The 25,064-nt window shown below is 36.5% G+C and overlaps 1 long non-coding RNA gene across 2 annotated transcripts; it reads right to left on the bottom strand.

The window, feature by feature from the left end:
• Positions 1-6,895: 6,895 nt before the first annotated feature.
• On the bottom strand, positions 6,896-10,065 carry LOC106148264. Of its 2 annotated transcripts, none has more exons than XR_001233549.1 (3): positions 9,987-10,065; positions 9,354-9,547; positions 6,896-8,422 (listed from the first exon to the last, which is right to left on the bottom strand). It is a non-coding gene; the product is annotated as an uncharacterized LOC106148264 (long non-coding RNA). The 2 variants fall into 2 exon arrangements; XR_001233547.1 differs by having other exon boundaries at positions 9,981-10,040.
• Between the last annotated feature and the right edge of the window lie 14,999 nt (positions 10,066-25,064).

Genomic DNA, 25,064 nt, shown 5'->3' with positions numbered 1-25,064 from the left:
TTCAATTCTTTTGTACATACGGGCATTAGGGTGTGTGTTACCTTTTGAGTGAGCTTTGTACTTTGTGTCAAGGAACTGTTCATTTCATCAAACTTGAGCTGTTACAAAATAATCCTTAATGTTCCCTTATTAGTCTTTTAATATTTGTAGAAAATGTATTGATGCTATTACTTTTATTCCTGATATTGCCAATTTGTGTCTTATCTTTTTTTAATGTAGCCAAAATATACCATTTTATTGATCTTTTCACTGATCTCCTCTACAGTTTTTTTCTTCTGTTTTATTGATTTCTGCTATTTTCTCTATTTAAGTTAACTTGGGTTTAATTTTTTCCTCTTTTCCTATTTTTTTTTAATTTGGGGTTGTTAACTCTAAGATTTTTCTTCTTTTCTAGCACAGGCACTTAGTTCTATAAATTCCTTTCTAAGTACTATTTTAGTGTTATGTAAATTATATGATATCCTTTCTTCTTTTGTTTCAAAATACTTGCTTATTTCCCATTTGATTTTTTTCTTTGATCACCTGTTAGTTTAGAAATATTTGAAGATTTTCCAGTGATTTTTTTCTGTCATTGATTTTTAATTTAATTCCATTGTAGCAAAGAGATATACTTAGCATGAATTGAATCATTTTAAAGTTATTTTTGAATTATTTTATGGATCAGGATATTGGTATGTTCCGTGTACACTTAAGAAGAATTTATATTTTAATATTTTCAATTAAATATTCTATGGCTATCTATTAGTTGAATTAGATTAACAGTAGTGTCAAAAATCACTTAAATAGCCTTACTGATTTTGTGTCTTGATGAATCTCTTCTTGATAAATTATGGATTTATCATTATGGAATGTTCTTATTTATCCAAGATAACATTCTTTGCCTAGAAAACCATTTTGCTATGGCTGTGAGTGCCCACATCAGAAAAACAGTGCAATCCCAATAAATAACTTAATGATGAATTACGAAGTCCTAGCAAAATGAGAGCAATACAAAGTCAAAACTTGTACAGGACAGGAAATTATAATGATCAAAGCCAAAATTAATGAAATTAAGACTAAAAAAAAATTTTAAATCAGTGAATCAAAGAGTTGGTTCTTTGAAAAGATAAACAAAACAGACAAACTCTTAGCCAACTTTACGAAAAGAAGGAAAGAAAAGACCCAAATCACTGCAATTAGAAATAAAAAAGGTGGGGGCTGGGGATTTAGCTCAGCGGCAAAAGCGCCTGCCTGGCAAGTGCAAGGTCGTGAGTTCGGTTCCCGGTACCGGAGAAAAACCAAAAAAAAAAACCAAAACAAAAATAGAAATAAAAAAGGTGAAACCACAATGGACACTGCCAAAGTCCAGAAGACTGTAAGTAACTGCTTTGAAAAACTGTATTCCAATATATTGAAGAATGCAAAAGAAATTAATAGATTCCTAGACACACATGAATTACCAAAACTGAACAGTCCAATAATAAGCAATCAAATTGAGGCAGTGACAAAAACCATACCAATTAAGAAAAGCCCAGTAACAATGGATTCACCACTGAATTTCACAAGAACTTCAGCAAAAAAAATAATGACAATACTCTGCAAACTCTTCCATAAAATTGAAAGGGAAGGAACGCTGTCAAATTCATTCCCTCAAACTAACATTACCTGATACCAAAACAAGACTTAACACACACAAAAAAAATAAAGACCAATTTCCTTAATGAACAGAGATGTAAAAGATAGGCATAGAATTCTAGGTTGTCGGTTTTCTTTCAACACTTTGGATGTCAGACCATTGTTTTATCACTAGTATTATTTCTAAGAAATAATACTAGTGAGAAATCTACTGTCATACTTACCTTTGTTCTTTTATGTTTGTTTTACTTACATGCTTTTAAGATTTTCTCTTTATCACTGGTTTTGAGCAGTTCGACCATACTGTGCTTTGATATGGGTCTCACATTTCTTGTGTGTGAGCCTTGCTGAGCTCTTTGAATCTACTAGCTTATACTTATCAGTAAGCTTGAAGTTTTTTTATTATCATTTCTTCCATTTTCTTTCTGTCTAGCCCTTTATTACATATGTAGTAGGCCACTTGAACTTGGTTGCACATTTCAGCAGCCCCTTGTTCATTTATTCTTACTCCCTTTTCCTTGTGTACCTCATTTTAGATAGCTTCTATTGTTGTACTCTACATTCACTAATCTTTTATTTTACAATGTCTGATTTACTATTAATCACATCTAGTGCATTTTTATCTCTGATATTACAGTTTTCATCTCTATAGTATGATTTGAATGTTTTGTATTTGCCATATTTCCATTTAAATTTCTGAACATAGGGAATAAACTCATAATAATTATTTTCTCATCTTTATCTGATAATTACAGTGGCTGTCTCAATTCTAGGGCTAGATTTGGTTGGTTGCTTCATCTCCTAATTATGGTTAATAATTTTTTTTTTACTTTTCTTTGCTGATAATGTTTTACATTTTTAATTCTTGTTTGTTTTGTGGCACTGGAACTTGAACCCAAGTCCTCCCACATGTCAGGCAACCAATCTACCACTGGGCTATATTTTTAAAAACTTTAATAATAATAATAATTTGACAAGCTCTTACTAAATTGCTCAGGTTGGACTTGACCTTGCGGTCCTCAGCCTTAGCCTCCTTGAGTAGCTGGCATGCACCACTATGCCTGAATTAACTAGTAACTTTTGATTGTACGTCAGACATTAACAATTTTACCTTTAAAGGTGTTGGATATGTTTGCATCCCTATATATATTTTTTTGTATCCCTATACTCTTGAGTTTTATGCTGGTATGTTGTTAGCTTATTTAGTAATGATGTGATCTTTTCAAATCTTGTTTTTAAAATACATTAGGCAGTGTTGTCTCTGTGATTAACTAGTCTCATACCTGAGGCAAACCTGACTGGCTACTGTTATGCCACATGAATTTGGCTGGAGGGAAAAGCCATCATTCCCAGTGGTGTGAAAATACCAGGAATTATTCCCTCTGTTCTCTTTTATGGCACTATCTACTGAGTACCCAGCTAAATCATTAAGGGGGCCTTCCACAGGTCTCTGAAATTTTGTGCGGTTTTCTACTCTCCAGTAGTCTGTCTTGTGACCTCTAGGTACATTGATTTCCTGGACTCTCAGTTCCACTGCACAGCTCAGAGAGTCCAACAAGCTCTATCTCCTGTGTGGAGGCCTGAAAACTCTCTGAAGGAAGAAAGCTGCGCAATTTGTATAGCTCACTGTCTTTTTTCTTGCCTCTCAGTGATCACTGTCTTTTGTTTCTTTTTTCTTTGATATTTCACATCACTCATTCACATTTAGTACTTCATCCATTCCTCAATTATTTCATGCAGGAAAGTAAATATGGCCAGTTACCTCACCTTGGGTGAAAGTGGAAGTCTGTTCTTGTTTTATTTATGCATGAAACTTTCCATCAGGAAAACAAATTAAGAAAATAAAAAGGAAAAGAAATACATACTTGGGTTTTGTGTTTCATTTTCCCTATTCTTTCTCAAATCCACCCTATTCTTTTCTGGCAGTACTACTGAAACCATATTCTTCAAGGACCACCAATTCTCAGTCCTCATTTTGCTCACCAAGTTTATGAAATAATCACTCCCTTTATCTTGAAATCATCTCTTCCCTTCTTATCCAAGATAACAAACAAATTCTCTGGATTTTTGCTCTCGGCCTCTCTTTTGTGGTATTCTCTAACCTTTAAATTTCATAGTGTCTTATGATCCAAATTCAGATGTCTTCTCTATTCATTCTCCTTCTTTTATCCATGTCATGAAAACTGTATGCCACTCACATCTTCAGCTCTTTTTTCTCACGTAAAATAGATATAGGTATAATTTTCTGCTTGTTATTTCCGTAAAGTTTTCTAATAGGCATTTTAAACATAGTATGCACAAAAGAAAATTCTTGATTTTTTTCCCTCTTGACTGGGTCTCTTTCCTCAGAGTTCCTCATCTTAGTAAGTGGCAACAGTATTCACTCAGTTGCCTAGTTCAAAATCTATAATCACCCTTAGTTCTTCCATTTTGTTCACACTCCATATATGACCCCTCTGCAAATCCAGGAAGCTGTATCTTCAAAAGCCAACTACTTCTTGCCAATTCTATGCTAATTTGTTCTAAGCTAATTTCATTGTTTTAAGCTAATTTCATTAGCTTACATTGTTCTAAGCTAATTTCATCGTTTTGTGGACACTAAATTGGCTCCTTGACTACTGTCTCTATAATGTATTCAGCATAGAACAGCCATAGTGTTACTTTTAAAATATAAATCATTCCAGTTGAGATTTTTTATCAGAAATTTGATGACCCTATTCTAAATTCATGTGGAATTTTAAAGGATTCTGTGTAGCCAAAATAATCTTGAAAAAGAAGGACAAAAAGAACTTACACTTCTCAATTTCAAAATATTTTACAAAACTGAAATTACCAAGACAATATGGTACTAGAATAAGGATAAATATATGGGTCAATGGAATACAGTTGTGGCCAGATGTAAACCTACATATCAACAGTCAATTTTCAACAAGGGCATTAAGACAATTCAATAGTGGAAGAATAGTTTTCAACTAACAATGTTGGGATAACTACACATCCACATATCAAATAATGCATTTGGACCTTACCTCACACCACTTATACTAATTAAGTCAAAATAGACCAAAGGCCCAAGTATGAGAGCTAAAACTATAAAACTCTTAGAAGAAAACATAGGTGTAGTATAATCTTCATGCCCATAGATTAGGCAATTATTTCTTAGCTAGGACATCAAAAGCAAAAACAAAGAAAAAATAAATAAATACAGTTTCATCACAATTAAAAAACTTTGATGACAATGACCAAGAATGTGGCTGATATGACCAAGTCAACCCACAAAATGGGAATAGGTATTTTTAAGTCACATATCTAATAAGACTTAAGAATTGAAAATACATAAATAACTCATAATGCAACAGTGGAAAGATATAATTCAATTTAAATGGGGAAAGGATTTTATTCTAGTCAGTCCTGTGCTACAAGAGATTAGGTAATTTATATCAAAGGAAATCTATTGGTTCGTAGTTCAAGCAGCTTTGAAGTCCACTATCAAGTGTTCAGCACCCGGCCAAGTCCTTCTTGCCATTTTCCCCCTGGTTGAAGGACAAAGAGAAGTTAAGAGAGAGCAAGAGGGTGTTAATATTGTCCTTTTATAAGGAATTTACATCCACAATAACATCACTAATACATTCATGAGAGCTGAGCTTTCACGGCCTAATCACTCTCAAAAGTTCCATCTCCTAATACTGCCACCTGATCAAGTTTCCAGTACATGAACTTTGAGGGACACAGCCAGATTCAACCAGACATTTTCCCATAGATACACAGCTAACCAATAAGCACATGAAAAAATGCTCAACTTCATTATGTCCTAAGGAAACGCAAAGCAAAACAATAATTGGTTAGCACTTCACACATAGAAAAGCCTTTAATTAAAAAACAAAATAATGAGGATTGGTGAGAATGTGAAAAATTGGAATGCTTGTACATTGCTGGTACAGATGCTTTGGAAAACATTCAGTAGTTACTCAAAAGATTAAGTAAGGAATTATCATATTATCCAACAATTCTATTACTTAATTATAGACCCCCAAAGAAATGAAAACCTATACTCACACAAAAATTTGTAAATAAATGTTCACAGATGTATTATCTATAATAGCCAAAAAGTGGAAGTGACCCAAAGATCCATCAGTTGATGAATGGGTAAGCAAAATATGTTATAACCATACAGTGAAATATTATTCAGATATAAAAAGGAATTAAACCCTAACAAATGCATGAACCCTAACAATGACAATGAATGAACACAAATGCTAACAATGAATGAGCTCTGAAAACAGTATTTCAAGTGGCAGAAGTCAGACGCACATGATCCTACATGGTATGATTCCATATATATTAAATGTCCAGAATAAATAAATACATAGAGACAAGAAATAGATTAGTAGTGTTGGGGCTTAAGAAGAGAAGAATTGGGACAGATTAGTGATGGGTCTAGTAAGGGGTTTATTTGGGGGATGATGAAATATTCTGGCATTATACAGTGGTGACAGTCAGATGACCCCGTGAGTACAAAAACTGCTGAATTATATTTGTCAAAGGGGTCAATTTTAGTCTGTGAAATATACCTCATTTTAAAAATAAAGTGTAAACCAGATCCTGTTATCACTGTACACAAAACCTCTAATGCAGTGATACAAACCTTTTAGCGCTTTCAGCAACACACAGCCCACTGTGGCACACATCCACAAGTACTCACTAGTGACTTCCCATCACGCTTAAAATCCAGTCTTTTTTAGCCTATAAAACTCTAAATTACCTGGCCCTGACTCCCTCTGCCATGCTTTTGCCTGTCACTCCTCCCATCCCTCACTGCTGCTGGGCCCTCCTTGCTATTCCCGGGCCTAGCCCTGCCTCAAGCCCTTTGCACTTTCCATGTCTTCCCTTGGGGTGTTTGTTCTCAAGATCTTTACATGGCTCATCCTGGAAGCTGTTCAGCTGTCATTTCTTCTAAAAGACCTTTTCCTATCATCTAAAGTAACAGTGGCACACCCAAGGGAGGTGGCACAAGTCTATAATCCAAGCACTTGGGAGGCTGAGGCAGGAGGATCGCTGCCTTGAGTTCAAGGCCAGCCAGGACATGACAAGACTCTGTCTCAAAAACAAAATAAAATAATAGTGGCATCATTTTCCAGCCCTTTCTGTTACTTTATTGTTCTCTCTAGCATTTCCTATTACCTGCCATTGTATTATTTATCTATTTGTTTATTGTCTGTCGCTCACTAGAATATAAACTTTATTTTTTTGGGGGGGGTTTCTTCCGGTACTGGGAATCGAACTCACGACCTCGCGCTTGCCAGTCAGGTGCTGTGCCGCTGAGCTAAATCCCCAGCCCCCTAGAATATAAACTTTATAAGTAAAGAGATTTTTCTTGGTCTCATTGAATTCCATACCTATTTTCTGTGCATGAGACCTAACATGTGCAGAATTTTATTTGTTGAGTGAAGTAATGAAGAGGAGAATACACACAATGAGATGAAAAAGATATTTTAATACAAAATGATTGCAACTGCTTTGCTTTTAAAGGAAGCATAGAGTAATTTCTATTAGTTGGAAAATAAGGTTTATGTCCACTTAAAATCAATACAGTGGTACCTCAATTCATGAACTTGATTCTTTCCACAATTCTGGTAGCAAACCGAATTGGACAAGAATAAATCAAATTCAGTGGTTAGGTTCAATGTTGACCTTATGGGGGGAAATTTGATTTGCTTCTCATCCAGTTAAGTTTACTACCAGAATTGGGGAGAAAATTAGGTTCCTAAGCCGAGGTACCACTGCACTTGAAAGAAAAGAGTCAAAGTTTCAAACCTGTTGCAATACAAGTCTTGAAAGACCTCATGTAACATCTTTTTCTTTTTATGGAGATAGGATTTTGGATATACCAAGCTGAGACGGATATATGAGACTAAACTGCTTTGTCTGATGAAGAGTAAAAATGTAATTTCGTTGGAAAGTCTAGAGGAAAAAGCCCTAAGAAATCAAAACTTAGGGTTCTACAAGAAATCAGGGCTCCACATGAGTTGGAAAGACAAGGGGAAAACAAGCAACAAAAGGGGAGACTAAAGTTGGAGAAAAAGATGTCTGGTGAGATGGGAAACAGATGATATGTCAAACGAGAACAAGAGCTGAGAGCCACAGTATCCCCAGGAAGAGGATGGAGGGAACTCAATCCCAATTTCCCTAAAAGATGACCTCAGCAGACACACCCAAGGAACAAAAAGAGCGATATGTAAGTAGAATCTGCATTTCTACCCTTTCCTCCCTGCTATGAAACAGACGGGAATAATCACAGCCTCCCATCGGGAGAAACATTTGATGTGAACGGCACCCTCTGCAGTGTGCAGTGACACGTGTGAGGCTGTGAAGTAACGCTGATAACAAAGGCGAGCATCCACCTCTGCTCGATGTGTTAATTATAAGAAAGGCTACAGATGTAGACATCCCACTGTTGGAGCAGGGCGGCTGAGCTGCGGATTGCTCACACGTGCTGGCCCAGAGCGGGGAGGACGGGGGGGGCACTCAGAGGGCACAACTGTTCAGAGGTGAACAGTATTCCAACGCCCAGAACACGAAGCAAGAGAGGTGAGCTAGTTGTTAGGCAAAGGGGTTTCCCTTGACCTCAACCTGCTGAGTGTATAAATAAATGCACTGCAGTAGGTGAACAGTTCTTTTGGCCAACAGGAGAGAGCTCCACCTGATCCCAGCTCTCTGTATCCTGTCTTCATTTCTTCACCTTCTCTCCGCCCTTCATGATCCTCACACTCCGGGAAGTTCGAGAGCAGTGCTGGATATGGCATCCTACCTTTAGAATAAAAAATATAAAAATAAATTAAAAATGAAGTGCTGTACTACTCAATTTTATCCAAGGCTGTTCCTGTTAGGATTTAGCTAGATAGTCCAATGCTTTGGGCATGACGTTATGTAGGTACAGCATTGGACTGAATATAATAGCCTTTAAGGAATTGTTTTTATTTCTTATTGTCAATACATTTAAAATTAAGCACACAAAACAGCAAGGAATAATCCAACTTAGATCAGCATTTTTTTCCCCTTGGAAACAAACCTCAAAACAGTGATATTTCCTAATTCCATTCCTAACATTTGGGCAAGAAAGTATCTTATAATGGAGGGAGTGCAATGTGTGAATACTGGTCTCCACCGAAGTCTAGCCACTCTGAACTGATGACACTTAAAAGAATCATTACTCCAAATTAAAAATCCTCTCTATGTATAAAAATGGCCCTAGGTTTAATTTAAATTTTAAAAAAATTGAAAGAGGCTTCATTCTTAAACTATGGCCTCGTTTCTATTTATTTCTTATAACAGACCAAGGTAGAAATTAAGCAGCAAATACATAGCTCAAAACGCTGCAGAAAGCTATTTTTTCACAATCTTCCCACAGCTTAAGTAAACATGAAACATTATAACTAGCTACAGTCAGATACTACAGGAAATAGCCCAAAGGAAAAGCCTCAAACACCCAGTCTTTATCTTCCTCCTAAATGAAATGTACTTTTCCTCATTTTCAGCTGCCTTCACAAAAGCTGTCCACTGGCAAGGGCAAGTAACTGCCTTATTTCAAAGACCATGAGACTCAAAGAAGTCAGCTAACATGCATGAGATTACAGAGCTAATAAATGGTAGAGCTGGGCCTCAACCCCGCGGCCTATCTTTCTCCTCAATAAACACAGGTATTTTGAAAAAATAATTTATGGTCACTTCTAATTGTTTACCTCCCAGCCACCATTTACTCTCTAGTTCATTTCAGTCGGACAGTCCCTTTACTCCCGAACACAAACGTTTTTGATTTTTTGAGAGGTGGCTTAAGGAACGCAGATTTTCCTCAGTCAAGGGGTACTGAGATTTATCACTGCTCCGAAAGTAGGTGTCCCCGCAAGGGCTGTTGTCAGAACGCATTAACAATCATCTGTAGAAAAAACTCAGAAAGTAAGTATCCCGGCGCAACTGTAACAAATCACAAAACTCCCCAGATAAAGAATCTGGTAAAGCGCGCACGGGTTTGCACGGTGAAACAGCAGAAAGTCAACTGTACAGTCTTTTAATTCTCCAATAAAATCTCCGTGAAAACGTGAATAAATTCGCCACACTAATAAAAGCCAAGAGAAGAGCGCTCTGGCAACTCCGCAGACAAAGATGACTCGGAGGCCGGCAGGGCGCCACCTGCGCGGAGCCTGCCCGAAGGGGCCGGGGCCCAGCGCGGAGCAGCCGGGGCTGGCACACCGGAAAACTGGACAGATGTCTCTCTGTGATGGCCTGTTGCGTTCCAACCCCATCACCGTTTCGAGAAAAATATAAACTATTCCCCAAACCTTGCTAGGAAGCCCCAAACCCTACCCCACCTTAACCTTATCTCAGACCGCCAAGCCACTAACACTCCGGAAACGCGAGGCGGACCGTAGGGCGGCGCGAGCAGCGGCACGCTGCATCCTGGGAGTTGTAGTCCTCGCTTAGAATGCGCAGGCGCGCTGGTGAAGGCGTTGGGTTGCGGGGCAGCAGAGCCCGCTGGGATTGTAATTTTTTTGTGAATGACAGAGGTTGAGGGTTTTGTAAAGTCAGGATGTGCGGAAAGAGACCTCACTTTACACAGAAAGGGTGATCTCGATGAATACAGTACCTGGCATACTAAAAGACTTGGTTTGGGAATAGCTTGTGACAGCCTCTATTTAGTTGTAAATCTGAGATGGATAGAGATAGCCCCCAAGTGGACAAAGTAAGACGAAGACCAATCCGCGTAGTCTGTTTACAAATAGGCTATGGAGCTACGGTACAATACTGTAGACTCAAAGAAGGCCGTCCCAAACTCAGAGAAAGTGTAGTTCTCACCATCATTCTGGCTATGAATAGAAGAACGTTTGTGAAAATTGTTGGCTTCTTCCAAAAACATACCAATATTAATTTTCTTTCAATGAGGGGATGGCATTTTCTACATTTTTATGTATTTTCTTGTTTACAGGGACAAAGTATTCCTTTTTAGTATAAAACACTTCACGTACAAATAAAAGCATGTAGAGCAATTTTCTAGCATACTGGTATCTACCACAATGCTGACATATTTACTTTATTTAGTTCCTTGCTTTCTTCTCCTTTTTTTTTCTTTCAAGAAGGAGAAGGAGGAAGTGGAGAAAGAAGATTCTTAAAATACCTATATTCAGTTGTTTGTTGCTGATATATCAAAATGATATTGATTTTTTAAAAATGTTAATCTTCTATCCTGGGTTTCTGCTTAACTCATTATTTCTGGTAAATTTTTCAGATTCTAAGAATCTGAATTTCAGATTCTTTTCATATGGGCAACCATATCATCTGCGTAGAGGCAGTTTTACTTCTTTCTTTTCCAACATATGTGTTTCATACATTTTTCTTGCCTTCTTGTAACAGGTAGTATGCCCATGAATATACTGTTGATCAGCGAGTGGATATCCTCAACTTATTCCTTTTCTATTAAGAGAAAACCACTCAAGTCTTTTGCCACTGAATATGATGTTAGCTATAGATTTTTTTTCTAGATGTCCTTTGTCAGGTTTAGAATTTTCCATTCTGTTTTTAGATTTCTGTAAGTTTTTTTTATGTGAATGTTAAATTTTGTTATTTTTGGCATTTATTGAAATGATTGTGTTTTTTTCTTCTTCAGTTCATTGATATGAAGAATTACATTTTTTTATTTTTAGATGTTGAACTGGCCTTGTAATTCTAGGATAAACCCATTTGACTATCATACGTTATCACTTTCAGTCACTGCTAGGTGTTATTTGCTAACATTCAACAAGCTATTATTTCTGTGTTTATGAAGGATATCAGTATTTTGTTTTCTTTTTCATAAAGTCTTGTTCTTGTTTTCTGTCAAGGTAATATTATCATAAAGTTAATTAGAATATGTCCTCTTCTATTCTCTTGAATAAAATTTTTTGTATAGAGTCAACATTATTTTCCACCAGTAATGACATCTCTAATGGTTAGTTTTATGTGTAAAATTAGCTAGGCCACAATACTTAGGTATTTGGTTAAATATTATTGTAAATCTTTCTGTGAAGTTTTGTTTAGATGAAATTAACATTTAGATGAATAGATTTACAGCAAAGCAAATTACTTTCTATAATATGGGTGAGTTTCATCAAATAAGGCATTAATAGAAAGCAATACTGACTTTTACAGAGTATGAAGGGAATTCTGTCAGCCAATTAGTCTTGAACTTGAAAAGCAAATCTTTCTTGATTCCCTATCCTGCTGTCCTAGCCCACAGATTTTGAATTTACTAATCTCTGAATTTAAGTGAGCCAAGCCCTTAAGCTCTCTCCCCCTTTCCCCTGCCCCTCCCTTCCTTGATCTTTCTCCCCACCTTCTCCCTCACCTTCTCCCTCTCTCTCTCTCTCTCTCTCTCTCTCTCTCTCTCTCTCTCTCTCACACACTCTCACACACACACACACACACACACACCTAGTTTTGTGTCTCTGAATACCCTAATTTATCATCTAAGCATGGAGCTTTAAGATGAAACATTTTCAACTACAAACCAATTTCTTTACTATTTCCTTTTGAGTGAGCTTGAGTAGTTTCTATTTTTCAAAAAATTTGTCTACTTATCTTTCTTAGGAATTTACGAGGAACTGGAGATACAGCTCAGCAGCACAGCACCTGCCTGGCAAGTGTGAGGTCCTGAGTTCAATTCCCACTACCAAGAATTTATGAGCATAATGGTATTTGTAATAGTCTTTTATAATCTCATTAACATATACAAATTCTAATGTATAATAATGTTCCATCTTTTATTCTTAATATTGGTCAATTTCTCTATCCCTGTCTCTGTCTCCTCTCTCTCTCTCTTTGTGTGTGTGTGTGTGTGTGTGTGTGTGTGTGTGTGTGTGTGTGTCTTTAATCAGTCAGGCTAGAAGCTTGAAAAATGTATTGATTTCTTTAAAAAACCAAGTTTAGTTTAATTCATTTTCTCACTTTCTATTTCTATCTTATCAACTTGTACTCTCCTTTTATCCCTTCCATTTGCTTGGGTTCAATTTATTTTTTTGTAGTTTCTTTAAGTGGAAGCTGGGATCATTTTTTAAGCCCTTTCTTCTTTTCTAATATAAGCATTTAATGGTATAAATTTCTCTTTGACCATTGCTTTGGAGCACCTCATTAATTTTTATTTTTTTATTTTCATATTCATTCAATTTGAATCATTTTTTAAGATTCCTTACAACTTTTTTGACTCATGGGATATTTAAATCATTTCATTTAGTTTATAAATATCTTTCTTCGGGCCATTATACATTTTGAAAAAATTGATCAGTTCCAGAATTTAGTTTACCTTGCTGGGTGTGGTGACAGGCCTGTAAGGAGACTGAGACAGGAGGGTCACTGTGAATTTCAGTTCAGCCTGGGCTAAATAATGAGTTGAAAGCCCACCTGAACTACATAGAGAGACCTTGTCTAAAAGAACAAAGCAAGCAAATACACAGAATTTAGCTTGCTTAATACACTCACTATCTGTTTTCATCAAGTTATCACTTAGGCTATTGAATTAAATCCTCAAATATTTAAAAAGATTGTATGTGATATGTTCTGGGATTATAAACTTAAGGAACTATATATAATTTTCACATACAATATCTTATTTTACTACAAAATTTTGTACTTAAAGTTTTGCTCCATTATTTTAGATTTGACTGATGTTTAGTCTTTTGTGAGTAACCCTCTTTTTTCCTTCTAAGTCAGCCCTTTCAGGATATTTTTCTTTATCCTTAAAATTCAATTTTTTAAGGATATGTGAATGAGAGTGTCTTACCATTAATTTTTATTTAAAACTGTCTGGACTTTTTATCTGTAGAAATGTATCTTTTTAAAACTATCTACCAGATCCTTAATTTTTATTTCTTTTCCACTAGTGTTGGAATATTTAGGAATGTCTGTTCCTTTGTTCTCAAGATTTAATCTCTTTGACAATTCCTCTGTACTTGTAGAGACTTTCTCAAGCTAATATTTTACATTAGTAATTGAATCTCTTCAGTGTGAATCCTATTTTTTATATAAGTAACTTCCCACTTTTTAATATACTTTCTATTCAGATACAACTTTTATACAGTGAAGGACATATATATAGGCAATAGCCACACATATCCAGATATGAGCATTTGTAGTATTCAAAAGCCTCCCTCAAACCTTTCTTATTGGTATCTCAAAAGACACTTTTCTTCCAACCTCTGTCACCTAGTTATACCTGTCCTTGAACTTTATGGGATCAAATAATGTGTACTTTTTTAGTGTTGCTTCTACATTTGATATTTGTAAAATTCTTTCAAGTACTTATTTATAGCCATAGTTCATCAGTTTTAATTTCATTGTATTCATAACATTTCATTGTATCAGCATATCACATTTATACCTTTGTTACTTTCTTATCTGAAACACAATACCCAGTACTCACATCTTAAAGGAGGAGAATTTTATCTTGGCTCATAATCTGTAGAGGTTTCAGTCCATAGTTAGGTGGCTCCAAAGCATGGTGGAATGGCAGAGAAGAAATACCTCATGGCATGGAGGCAGGAATGAGGGGGAGCTGTCAAGGGAGGAGCTGAGAAAGGAGATATAAATTTTTGGTTCAGGCTCACAGTGACCCACCTCTTCTGAATAGGCTCCACCTCCTAACAGCAAGTCAGCTTTAATGTTTTTATAATCCAATCACTTTCTAAAGGTCCTGCCTATGATCACATGAGGATTTAGGTGGACATCTAGATATAAAACATAACATTCTGCCTCTGACCCCCAAAAGACTCTGGCACATATCTTTACACAAAATGCATCTAGTCCATCTATAAGAGTTGCCAAAGTCCAAACAGTTCTAGCATTGCTGAAAAGTCCAAATCCAAAGTCTCTCTGAAACTTAAGGCAAACTCTTAGCTGTGAGCCTCTGAAAAAATCAAAAGAAAGTTAAACACTGCCAATATACAAAGGCACAAGGTCAATATTTCCATTCCAAAAGGGAGGAAAAGGGGGATAGAAAGAAATCAGACCAAGGCAAGACCAAAACCCAGTAGGGCAAACATTAAATCCTATAATTCCATGTGAAACACCTGGGGCAAGCTGTGATCTCCAAAAACTTTGAGCAAACTCACACTTGTGGCATTGCTGGTTGTTGCAGCTCTCATGGTTTTGCTCTTGAGCTGACTTTGCTGACTCCTTGCAACTTTCCTCAACTCTTCCATATTCCTGGCTTCTCCAATTTCTTTTAGGTTCTCCACTGCACTTTCGGCTTCATGTTCCTCCTTCATGCACTGTCTTCTCAGGGGCACACTGCCTGGCCTCTTCTGCAACCTGGATGGAAGCCTTCCACAACTCTTGTGTTCTGCATTCCTGGAAAAGCCTGCCACTTGCTAGAGCAGTAGCCAGGCTTCCATGTGTCATGGTGGAAGAAGTTTCTGAGTGCCTGGATAAGTGCTAAGAACTAACTTCTGGGAAATTCTCTAGGAGGCCCTTCATGAGCATGATGCCCTGGGGGGATCTCTTCTCAAAGCAAAGACTTTCATTTTTGCAGTTTTGAGCCTGTGAAGGGCAGGATCTTGCTGGTTCTTCACATGCTGTTAAGCCATTTCTCCTATGGTCATGTTGTAAATATTTGGCTTCTTTTAATACTAATGATTTTAGCAACCAAGTTCTCTTCTGATCCATCTTTGAAAGCTTCAAATTTACCAGAGCTTTCTGGCCAAACTCAAAACTTTGCAAAAGGGATTTATCCTCCTGCTTTCCAGTATAAACCCAGATAAAAGCAGTATCCATGCCACAGCTCAACACTGGACTGCTTAAAAATTTCTTCCATCAGATTAATTAGTCTATCACTCTTAATTTCTTTCTACTGCAAAGCCTCAGAACATGAGCAAAATATAAACAAATACTGTATTGTACTAGAGCATAGCACACATGATCTCTAGTCCAACGGCCAATGGAGTGCTTCCCGACTGAAACCTCTTGAGGCTAGTCTTTACTGCCTGTATCACTGTTAGTATTCTGGTCACCTGAGCCCTGACCAGAATCTACCATAAAGCCCTGCTTACAGAATCCTAGGGCTGCTTCTCCACCTGGCATCTCTAAAACTTTCAAAATTTCTCCTGAATCTGCCTTGGTTATTTCTCATCATGGAACCACAATGCCAACACCCACGAGTTAAAGAAGGAGAGATTTTGGCTCATAGTTTGTGGATGTTTCGGTCCGTAGTCAGAGAGCTCCACAGCAAGGGGGGATGGCCAAGAAGACATAGTCATGACATAGTGGCAGGAAGCAGAGAGAGTGAAAGGAGGAAACAGAAATGGAGATATAAATGTTTGGGTCAGATTTACAGTGACCTGCCTCGCAACTAGGACCTGCCTCCTCACAGCAAGTTAGCTATAATGCCCTGTACTCCATTCACCTTCCACTGCTCATGCCTGTGACCACATAAGGCATGAGGGGAACATCTAGATACAAACCATAAGACACTTGTTGGGCATTTGAGTTGTTTCCAATTTTTGTTTATTTGAAATAAAGCTATGACATTCTTCTATTTTTGATAAATATAGTGGTACCTCAGTTCACAAGCTTAATTCTTTTTCATGATTCTGGTTACAGAATTTACTCCATGACTGTGTGCTTGCAATTTGGTTGCCATCAGAATTTTTATTGCAACAAATAAACTGTTGCAACCAGAACAACTTCTGTGACCAGAATCTTGGAAGGAATTATGTTCATGCGCAGACGTCCCACTGTGTAAGCTCTCATTCTTTCTGGTCAAATCCCAACAATGAAATTGCTGAATTACAGAGTTTAACAAAGGCAACTTTAAATTCAACTGCTAATGTTGTTTTTGTTTTCAATTTTACTTACATTCTTGTAAAATGTCAACCAATTCTAATGTAGACCTACAACTTTGTTTTGGAAATTAATACATTATAGATGACTAAATTTCATGCAAATTATTTCCACATGTTCTATATGAAGTGGAAAGTACTTAACAGACTCTAACAAATCATGGTTTTTATGTTTCATTTCCAAAGTTACAGTGATTTTTCATCTTCCTGTGAATTTTGTTTTGTTTAGTTTTTTGAGACAAGGTCTCACTATGTAGCCCGGGCTGGCCTTGAACTCACTATGTAACCCAGGCTGCCCTCAAACTAGTGGCAGTTCTCCTGTCTCAGCCTCCCAAGTCTGGAATTACAGGTATATGCCACCATGGCCAGGCTTCTGTGACTTTTCATTACTATGGTAATAGGATGTTGGGGTTTGGCTAACAGAATCACCTTCAACCAAAAGCCCAATTTTTTGTCTTCCTTTGCTTGTTCTACAAATGTTTATGCTTCCTAGTATTTCTTTCTTGGCTTCCTTTTTTTGCTCTTTATTCTTTGCCAGAAAATTTCAACCATACTCTTTGATTTTGATAAACACTGACAGGCCCTGACTTAGTAGCTCCTACTCTGATGTTTCTTGCATGTATATTGGCCTGCTTTTAAAATAGAATACCTATCTTCAAATATCTACAGGTTTTTCCAATTTGTCTGACTTCCTAAATCAATGTCATTATGTTTGCCCCTCTGTTTCTCTCTGTGGTTAACTCCATCTGTGGAAACCAATTTTCTAAGCCATAGATGCAGGCAATGTGCCAAGTTTCTCTACTTCACATTTCATAGCCATTACATTCTCTGAAATCCAATTCATAACGATCTATTGATATTCAAATTCCTGTTCCCTTTTTTCTGTCATTACCTACACTATGGCACTGGCCTATTTACTAATCTCTCAGCATTGTACTGTCTCAAATTCTCAGTAACATCCCTGCCTGAGTTAGAGTTTTATCTAATTTGTCTGCATCTCCAACCATCTCTTCCACTCATCCTTACCTCATTTCCTAGTGCATCTAGATACTAGCATTTTGTAGTGGATTGACAACTGGTGGTCAACTTATCACACCTAGCTGAACTGACTCAGCATGGTACTGGGTGTGGAAGGCCTGCATGAGGATTGTTGCCAGCAACATAAGAGGCAGAACTGGAGGAGAAGTTTATGAGGCTGTTGGGAGCTGGTAAAAGCTGTTGGGTGCTGTTAGAAGATGTAAGGCGCTGTTGGGTGCTGTTAGAAGCTGTAAGGAGCTGTTGGTGGACCTCGTCATGCTGGCTTTCCTGATAAACTACACTGTCTCATTGTCCAAGGAGCTCAAGACCTTGCTGTTGCTGAGAATAGCTTTGGTTCACTTTGAGGGGAGCGCTGGTCCTCACTGCACATTGCTTTCTGGCTCAAGAGGGGAAGATGATGCACTGCTCAGTCTCCTGGAGAAGCTTATCACATTGGCTTTCCTGATGAGAACTTGGTTTTCCTCAATGTCGGAGGAGCTCGGGACCTCACTGTTGCTGAGGATGGCTGTGGTACTTTTCAGGGGATCTCTGGTTCTTAGTTTGAGAGTCTCTCTCTGGCTGCAGTTCAGATCCCTCAGCCTGCTAGCGTAGAACCTTCATTCCACTGGCACAGACTTTCTAGCTTTCACCACTGACCTTGGGCCTTTCCAGTGCAGATCCATGAAACAGACTTACATGAGACATTGTCATGGGCTCTAGACCTCCAGTTGGACTCATGGGAGGAATTGTTATGGGCTCTAGGTCTTCAGCTGGTCTCATGCAGGACATTTCTGTGGGATCCAGGCCCTCGGCTGGATTCTTTGGTCTTTAGTGTGTGCACTCTTTTGTATACCATTCTTTGAGTGACTATTATAAATAATCCTATAAAATATGTGTCCTGCATTATATCGTTCCCCTTGCACAGCCCCAAACCAACACACATTTCCTTGGGTGAATTATACTGCTTAACAATTCCATGCCATTGCACATAATTCCTTCTCTGCCTCCTCCTTTCCAGTACCCTTACCAGATAAATTTATGTCCCTCATGACTTCCGAGGGACTTAAATTTGCTCATTTGAGGAAAACTGTATTTGGTTGAAACACTCTTGTGTTTTACCTTTGCTAGTCTCCAGGAGATAGTGTTTCAATCAATGCCTAAATTCTAGTGCATGGAATTTTAGTTATAAACAATGTTTCACATCATGTTTATGTTTGTAAAACTACTAAATGTGCATTACTTATTGTATATATTGTCTCATTAAGCATTTTCAAAAATAAGATAACCAATTATATTGTCCATCTCAAAAAACAAAAGCTATTCTTGGCTTTATCACTCTTTGGAAAACAAAGCAGAAGAGAAGAAAAGGCATTTTGTGTTACCGTTTATGCCTTGCAATAAACATATTGGTCACATATTTCACAAACTTATACAATTTCTTACAAAAACATGTTTCTTAACTCCAAACAGTTCTCTTAAATTTGGAAGTTGAAGATTTTATTGCATATATAAATGTCTTAATAACTTTTGACAAGAACTTTATTTCTTTACATTGAATAGTAGCATTTCACAAAAGGAAAAATCTAACATTTAAATAGAACATAGTTAAATTAGTTTTATTGAGACTGTGTTTTAGTTTTATTGAGACCTAATTAATCAATTCCTGTCGGGGAAGAAAGGAAGGAATTCTTGTGAGGCAACCACTTGGGAATTTGATCCTGCAATCAAGTAATATACAGTTGGAGGCAAAATATAAGACTGTCACTCTGAGAATTTAGAAAAACCTAGTAAATTTAGCCACACAGACCTGGTATTTTTAAAAAATCAAGTATAAACAGGTAAATGTAGAGTCCAGTATTGAGCATCTGGCTTGTGATTTTTATTTCTTTAATTATGTAATTCTTGATTTTTTAGGAGTGAAAATGCACCTTATGCATTTATCCAGAATGCATGAAGCTTGGATTTGATACCCAGAACCACAATAAAAGTACATGCACAAGAGTTTTGACTGCTAATAGTATTTATATCATTGATACTATTGCACTTATACTATTATATTGGTTAATTGGTATGTTGGTTAATTTGGATTTATTAGACTGTTATTATGGGGTTTTTTTTTTGGTACTGGAATCAAACTTAGTACCTTACACTTGTGAGGCAGGCACTGTGCTGCTGAGCTATATTCCCAACCCCCAGACTGTTATTTTGATGAGGAAAATAATACTATATAATAAACAGCTAGTAAATACATAAAATAGTAATAGTCATTACCCAGTTATGCACACCAAGGGGGGAAAAGGTTGGGCTCAGACGATTGATAACCATTAATCTCTCTGGCTAGGGAGAAGCTGTGGCCCTACCTCTGGTGGCAATGTTGTCATGCTCCTAATGCAAGAGTCAGCCAGGCATCTGCACTGCAGAGAATAGTTGCCATTGGGTACAAACTGCCTAATGAAAAAAATTCATATGAAAATAGTCATGTTTTGCTCTAATACAATAATAGCAAAATAACCAAGTTTTGTTCTAATATAAATATTTATTACTAAGGTTTGTTTTATGTTTGAAGGTTCAGCAGACATGGAACACATGCTGTAAACGGGAATTTTGGGCTGAAAATGAAGAAATATGACTGCCAGCAAGTGTATTGCAAATTCAGTGTATGAGACACTAGTGCTGTGACCCAAGAACTCTCCTTTTCAGGCAATGATGTTTTCAGCTAGCAGATACTTTAAAAGCAAGTATTTATTCTGTTCATGTGGCTTCTTTTTTATGGGATAATCTCTTCAAAATGTGGTGAATCACAATGAGTGAATGGAAGACGGTCTCTGCCCTTGGGGACACATCATCTACTAATATATATTCTGAATATCATAATGATGCTGTTCGGCAACTGAATCAGGATTGACTAATCCAATTCATCTGAAGAAGAAATCAACTTCTAGGGAGGTTAAATGACTTTCTTATTGACCGTTGTACCATAACAAATTATCTTCCAGTAAAAGGCTAAGACTCAGTTCCCCTAATCTTAAGTCTACTTTTCTCCTACTAAGTTATTCAAATGTCTTAAATTCATGGTATCTCTTCATCCAAGATATCAAAACACTTTGACTGTATTCAAGTATTTTGTTTATGCCTAGTTACATATTAGTTCTTTTATTCAGTTTATCTCTTTCAAAACTAATACTGCACTGACGTTACTTCAGTGTACTTTATAACAGAGTAGACTCTGCCTAAATGATTTACACTTAATTCTCTGAGTTGACCTATATTACTCATAACTTCAATGAAATATCTGAGTAGTGCCATTGGCATATGTAGGCTTTTCTGCAATATGCAAACTATCTTCCTCTTCTATTAGTTGAGATGGTAGTTTTCCAAAGGTAATTGTAGTCCTCAACTCTGCTGGCACCGTATGGACCTATTGTTTGCATATAATTTAATTAGGTTTCCTATCAAACAATGAAATAGGGTCTGAAACAAATTTTTTGCTTTTTGTAAATAACCAAATTGAGTTTATTGTGAAAAGTCAAGAAAGTGAAGTGGCTAAAAAATGCTGTCCAATTAGACCACACTCATAATGGTTTAAAATAATATTGAAATTTTCAATCTATTTTAAAGAAATAGACACTAAAATTAAAGATGCTATGTACTGGGATGACTTATTAGCAGACCCATGCAAAAAGAAAAATCTTGCCCTTGTCTTAAATGATTGGTAAATAAATGCATATTTATATGCTTTCAGTTAAAGTGTTTAATATATATTTTAATATATATATTTGCAATGTTCTACTTTTTACTAACTTTTGCTTAGACAGTTAACTACCGGTGTTGGTCATATCCATTAAGTAATCTTTTACTATGTGCTTTGCCATAATTGAAAATAATATTCAAGAATTCAAAAATTAGAACTGAAAGTCCCCTGTGATTAGGCAGTCAAGTTTTTATTACTATATTGGGTGGTTTGCTTAATCTTCATTTACATGCTTAACTTTACAGGAAACTTTTTCAGGATAAATTAAAAATTAACAATTTTTTTAAAAACCAGTCTTACTTTTTCAAACCCTGAGACACTAGATTGCCTCTGTAAAAGCACATCAGGGATAGAAATGGATACATTAATACTTTGAGAGCCAATTTCAGTTCAGGTGAAACACTAGCTTCATTTCCGTAATGCACCAGTTATGAAAGCTAGAGTTCTACTTCAAAGCCTAAGCGTTAAATCTACTGCACATTAGTTCATTAAGAGGAGCTGATGGATTATGTATGTGTGAACCCCACTCAAGTTCACCAAATGAAGATATTAATAGTCAGTTTGCTCAACTTCACTAGCAAATCTTGAAAATGCAAACCAAATCAACAGTAAATAGTTATCCTTCACCTATTAGATGGCAAACTTTTTAAAAGAATATGGTGACATAATTTGGTTAAGATGTAGAAAAACGGATACTCTTCTAAATTGACAGTGGTAGTGTTTACTTGTACTTTTCAAGGAGATCTGGTATTCAAATTATAAATACTTTACAACTCAGAAATTCTACTTCCTGTTATTTATCCTAAAGAAACACTTAGAATGTGCACAAAGAGGCATACATAAGAACGCTCACTGTTTCATGGTTATAAACTTGAAAGATTGATGACAACCTAAACATAAGCTACAGGAACATAATAACATAAGTTATGATTCATAGAATAAATATGCTGCAGAAATTACAGAGGACAAGTTAAAACTACAATATAAAAAACTCTTGAGGTCATACAGTTTATGGGGTCAGGGAAAAGAATAAGCTTTGTGAGGAAATACATATGATGTTATGTTTGGGACTTGAAATGCCCCCAAAGATCCACGTGGTAAAAGCTTGGGCCCCAGAGACGTGCTTTCAGAGACAAGTACACCAACTGCAACCCACAACCCACTTATTTATCCCAAAGTGCCAATACTGCAATTAAACCTGAAGACAGGGGTTTTAGTCTAGAAAAAAATAACTCATACATTAACATCTTTTGCCTTAAAAGAAAAACAAATAACATGTGTGCCATAGGTTCTCCACCACAGTCCTGGCGGAGATCTTTTGGTCATTTAGTAGCTTGTCCTTGGGGAGCATTGTGGGACCCCAGTCTTTCCTTTCCCTTGCTCTTTTGCTTCCTAGAGATTTGGAGAGCAGTTTTGTTCCATCACAGGTTCCAGCTATCATGTCTCTCAACAAGCCCCAAAGCAAAATGGGCAAAATGATCATAAACTGGAACGTCCAAAACTGTAAGAAAAAATATAAACCTTTTCTCCTTGTAAGTTGGTTACCTCAGGCATTTGTAATAAAAAAAAAACCACATGACTCAAATAAATAATGTATTGCAAGAGATCTAGAATGATCCACTTAAAACCAATGGCAGTGTCCACCTCCAGAGAGAGGATTAGAATTGAGGTGGTAGTCGAGATGGATTTTACTTCTTATTGTTTTGGAGAATGTCTTCATGTATTATTCATATGTTCTGGAAAATTGTAAATTAAAAACCATTAGAAAAAAAGACAATTAAAGTGGAAACATTAAATCTGCTGGAAGACAGAAAATGTAGAACTCTAGAAAACATTGGTGTAGGCAAAAACTTTACAAACAAAACTCCAATCACATAACAGTTATCACAAAGAATCAACAACTGGGATCTCATCTTATTAAAAAAAACTTTGGTTCAGCAAGCAAAACCACCAAAAGAGTATAGAGACAACCCACAGAGTGGGGGAAAATGTTTGTCAGCTGATCCTCAAAGGATTACTGTTGAGAACATATAAAGAATTCAAAAAAATCAGGCCCCCTAAAGTTAAAGGCCCAATCAAAATTTGGCATTTGAGATGAATACACACTTCTCAGATGAAGAAGTATAAACAGCAAATAAATATATGAAAAAATGTTCAACATCACTTATCATTCAAGAGATGCAAATTAAAACAACTCTGAGATTTCATCTCACCCCAGAAAGAATGACTGTTATCAAGAAATTAACCAATAATAAGTGTTAGCAGGGCTGTGGGGAAAAAGAAATCATTCTCCATTTTTGGTAGGAGTGTAGACTGATATACACACTGTGGAAATTAGTGCGGAGATTCCTCAAAAAACTAGGACTAGAGGTCCCATTTGACCCAACTGTTCCCCTCATGTGTGTCTTCTTGGAAGAATTAAAAGCATCATGCCACAGCAACACATGCACACCCAGTGGCACAATTTTTAATAGCCAAATCTTGGAAACAGCCCAAATGCCCATCAACTGGTGAATGGATAAAGAAGATGTGGATTTTTGTACAATGGAGTACTACTCTGCCATAAAAAGGATATATTTGAGACATTCCTAGGTAAATGGATGCATCTTGAGACCATATTCTTAAGTGCAACAAATCAGACACATATGTGTAGACACCACATTTTTTTCTCTGGTGTGAGAAAGAAAGTATAAATAAGGACCAAATGTATAATAGGTATTGTGAAATAGGAAGCAAATGTTCAAATGGGGAGGGGGACAAGAGGAGAGAGGAAACCAGGGAAAAGTTTGAAAATGAGGAAAAAATGGAAGCAAAGCTTTTGTAAATGGGAGGGGAGGAAGGGTTGAAAGAAGGGTAGGGGAAAGGAGAAAAAAGAATGAAGTTATATCATGCAAAGGTACGAATTCTCTGTGATGAATATAATCATTATGAATATCTAAAGTGTACCAATAAATCTGATTGAAAAAGAAAAAAGAAAAACAATACAATGTACTCTATGACCTAATCACAAAAGGATAAATACAAGTGGCCAATTTGAAGAAATGTCTTCAAAAAATTTGAAGACATTTTTTCAAACTTCATGGATATCTTTGGATGATGAAACAATGGATGATTTATTTACTTAATGTTCTTTCTGCTCTGATATTTTTTAAGTTTCCTATAATGGAAACACATAAATAAAATTTTAAAAGGCTAACAAATGTCTGGCAAATTCCAGGATGCTGCTATCTTTAATTCTTACCCAGTCAGAAAGGGTATAGCCAATTGGAGTACAGTTGCCACCTCATATTTACAGATTCCACATCAGTATATTTAACCAAATGTGGATTTAAAATATTTGAAAAATAAATCCTGAATTGTGTTGAACATGCATAGATACCTTCTTCTCATTATTTCATAAATAATACAGTAGAACAATTACTTATGTAATATTTACATAGTTTTCATATTATAAATAATCTAGAGATTATTTAATGTATACTGAAGGATGTGCACAGGTTATATGCACATTATGCCATGTTATATAAAGGACTTGAGTATTTGAAGATTTGGCATCTACAAGTTTCCTGGAACCAAATCTCCTACGGTTTTTGTTTGTTTGTTTGTTTGTTTTTCCGGTACCGGGAATCCAACTTACGACGTCGCGCTTGCCAGGCAGGAGCTGTGCGGCTGAGCTAAATCCCCAGCCCCTACATCTCCTATGCTTGCTGAGGAATGATTATATATGCAAAATTCTAATGCAAAATGTTCATGGGAAAATGATATTTGAGAAGAGTAGGCGTCTCCTGATGTCACGTGACACACTGACCTTATAAAAACCAGTC

This window comes from Chinchilla lanigera, unplaced genomic scaffold, assembly GCF_000276665.1.
Source record: "Chinchilla lanigera isolate Chin_1 unplaced genomic scaffold, ChiLan1.0 scaffold00002, whole genome shotgun sequence".
NCBI classification, from domain to species: domain Eukaryota; kingdom Metazoa; phylum Chordata; class Mammalia; order Rodentia; family Chinchillidae; genus Chinchilla; species Chinchilla lanigera.
Note: the sequence above shows the minus strand (reverse complement) of the source record. Positions and strands in the feature narration are given on the sequence as shown.